The sequence below is a fragment of the Parus major genome, chromosome 19 (genome assembly GCF_001522545.3).
Source record: "Parus major isolate Abel chromosome 19, Parus_major1.1, whole genome shotgun sequence".
Lineage (NCBI taxonomy): Eukaryota > Metazoa > Chordata > Aves > Passeriformes > Paridae > Parus > Parus major.
The window spans coordinates 2202454-2205788 of record NC_031787.1 but is presented as its reverse complement, the minus strand read 5'-3'; the positions used below and the strand labels follow the sequence as shown (position 1 = coordinate 2205788).

General features: G+C 46.3%; 1 protein-coding gene across 1 annotated transcript in view; it reads right to left on the bottom strand.

Annotated features, from left to right (window-relative positions):
• Positions 1-3335, bottom strand: part of STX1A (syntaxin 1A) — a 46958-nt gene that overhangs the window by 13446 nt on the left and 30177 nt on the right. The gene's annotated exons all lie outside the window — the stretch shown is intronic.

Here is a 3335-nt window from a genome sequence, read left to right as displayed (position 1 = left end):
TCCCACCTCATGCTCCGTGCTGGACTCTCCTCACACTCCTGAGATCTCCAGCTGCTTCCAGCTCTGGGGCCCCAACACAAGTGTGAAAATGAACAAGAATATGTCAGGTTAGACATGGGGAAGAGATGTCAGACCATGAGGAGGTGAGGCTCTGGCACAGGGTGTCCAGAGCAGCTGGGACTGCCCCTGGATCCCTGGAAGTGCCTAAGGCCAGGCTGGATGGGGCTTGGAGCAGCCTGGGACAGTGGAAAGTGTCCCTGCCCACTTTCAAATTCCCTTCAAACCCAAAGCATCCTGTGAATCTGTGATCACATACAGGTTCCCCTCCCAGAAACCAGCGTGTCCTGGGAGAATCCAGGATTTGCAGATGTGCTCCTCCCCAATCTGTATTTCAGGAACTGCCAGACCCCTGCACACAGCAGCAGGGCTGGAGCAGGGGCTCAGCCCCATGCCCAGAACGCTGGGACCCAGCTGTGCTCTGCCAGTGCAGCTCTCCCTGCTGCCACCCCAACACTCCCTCTTGATTTTGATGAGATCAAGACTTAATTAAATAAAACTTTGTTTAATAGAGCTGAGGCATATTGACTGACTCATGTCAATGGTTCTGATGCCAGCTGCCAGTCACAGGCATAATTAGAAAATCCTGATGATGGGAATGTTTTGGGGGAAGGTCCTATTGTTCTGAACACATTCCCATCCCCGAGCTACAAGCTTCAGCACTATTGGGAAAAGGAGAGAAGGAACACATCTGTGAAATCCTTCACCCCAGGATATTTGCTGGAGAACAGACACAAATGCAGTGACACAAATAGGACCTTTCAGACTTTCTCATTTAAGTGTCTAATTATTTTTTCCCTATTCTTAAAAACCTCGTAACAATAAGAAACAAAGAAATAATAAGAAATTGTAATATGAAAAAGATTTCTTGAAAGAATTTGCAGTAATAGAAAGGTTATAAACAATAAGAAACCATTATAATAAATTGATAACTGTAATAATAAGGAATTAATAATTAGTTCTTAATAAAGAAACAGTCTTTAAGGTCCATTATGATTCTGTGATGCACTGAGGACACACAGGACATGTGGTGAGCACGATCCTACACTCTCAGGGAGCAGACAAGACCACACTGATGGAAGGGGGGGACAGGGAACAGGGCTGGATGCCTTTCCTCAAAATATGTCCAACTGAGCAGCATGAAGAACTCTCCTTCTGGCTTGATTTGAGTCACAGGCCGTGTGAGGATTACTTGGCGGCCTGGCAGGCACAGGCTGCCCAGACAATTATTTTCATGTCCATGGTGTCTGTTGAAGTGACTCACTCTATTTAACCATTCACAGAGAGTGACATGCAGCCAGGGGAAACTCAAGTACCACAACATTGCTGTGCTGTGGCCAGCATCACTTCATGCCAGAGTGGCACTCAGGGGGGCAGATGGGATGTTTCTGAGGAAGAGTCAAGCTATCTTTCTTATCTTGGCACTTTCATTTATGGAATGTTGGGTATTTTTTGAAGGTGACTGCAAAGAGGAAGCACAGACCTGAAAGCCACTAGTGATGAGATTGGCTGGAAAGGTCCTGCACATGGATCAGGGCAATGCCCAGTACCAGCACAGGCTGGGGGATGGATGGATGGATGATGGATGGATGATGGATGGATGGATGGATGGATGGATGGATGGATGGATGGATGGATGGATGGAGAGCAGCTCTGTGGAGAAGGACTTTCTAGCTGAAGTCCCATTTGCCAAAAGAGATTTGGGACATCAGTGACCTCTGTGCAGTCCTTCAGTTCCCAAAGGCTGACATTTATTCTTGGAAACAGCTCAGAGTTTCACATTGCAACTTATTGATTCAAGCTGTGGAAAACAAGAAAAACATCAGATGCTGACTCAAACCTTTCCTAATTTTCTAGAATTTTTTTTCAACTCAGACCAACACAACCATCTGCAGGCAGCAGGTGTGACAGAATGGGGAGCAGACAGAGGGGGACAGGAGAGAACTGCTCAACCCCTGCTCCAAGCAGAGCCAGGCCTGTCCCACCCATGCAGGGCACAGGAGACAATCAATGCTGTCAGGAAGGACCAGTAGCCCCAGGATTTTTAACTTCCTGCATGCCAGGAACAAATCCTGTTCAAGGTGCAGCAAGGTGAGATGATACCAGGCTTCAAGGTCAGTGCAAAATGTCCAGGCTTCTACACAGCAGCAGAACAGGGATGGTGCACAGAAGAGACTGAAAAGTTTGTGGGATCCCCTGGGATGAAAGGTACACCCTAAAACACCCCTCCTTCATCCACCTGGCTGTGTTTTGGGGTGATCCAGAAGAGACTAAATTGTAGCTTTTGACTTTTTATATTATTAAAAAAGAAGCAGGTGACATCACAGAATCCCAGAATCACAGAGTGGTTTGGGTTGGAAGGCACCTTGAAGATCATTCCAACACCCTGCCATGGCCAGGGACACCTTCAACTAGACCAGGTTGCTCCAAACCCTGTCCATCCTGTTTTGGGACACTTCCAGGGATGGGACATTTAACTGAGTTCCTATAAAATATTTGTAGGTAATTAAAAGCTGGTACCATCAGCAGAATTGCATTTATATAATAAATACCATTTGATACCAGTGGTGATGGATCCTGTTTCCCAGACCTCTTCCCTCTCCATGGCCTTCTTCTGTCCACTGCCTGCTCCCATTCTGCTTGGAGGGACACACAAACCCTTGGCAGCTCCAGGATGGACACAGGGCACTTGAGATGCAGTGCTGGAGCTCACAGGGACCAAAGCTGCCCCAGCCCTCCCACAGACACTGAGGACACAGCTACCAACTAAAGCTCTATTTTTACAACACTGACTGCACTACTTGTCTTACCTCCTTTAGTTCTCCCGATCGAATCCCACTTCCAATACTCCATTATTTTACTCACAATCAAGGTCAGTTTAATCAGTCAATAATTACTCAGCTCATTCCCTCTCTCTTTAGAATCGATGCTCTTCTACCTCCCAAGCTCCTAGGTATACCAGAAATTATTGGAAATCAACACTAATGGCAAAGGCACCATCTTACTCAGCTCCTGGAAAACTTCCCGATCAATACCTTCAGGCAGCCTGAATCCAGCAGTGTCTATTTTTGGTACCAACTGTTTAGCAACAAACTGATTTACTGCTGGAATGCTGGAATTTAATCAGCATAAGATACATCATGTATTTCCCAAAAAAGAGAAGTGTTTCCCATATGTCTGTGTCCTTTCTCCATTATTCTCCCATTTTTCTCTAGTAATGCACCAAAATGGTTGTGAGGGTCTGCTCTTCTTTGAGCACCTCAAGAAAACTTCAGCTT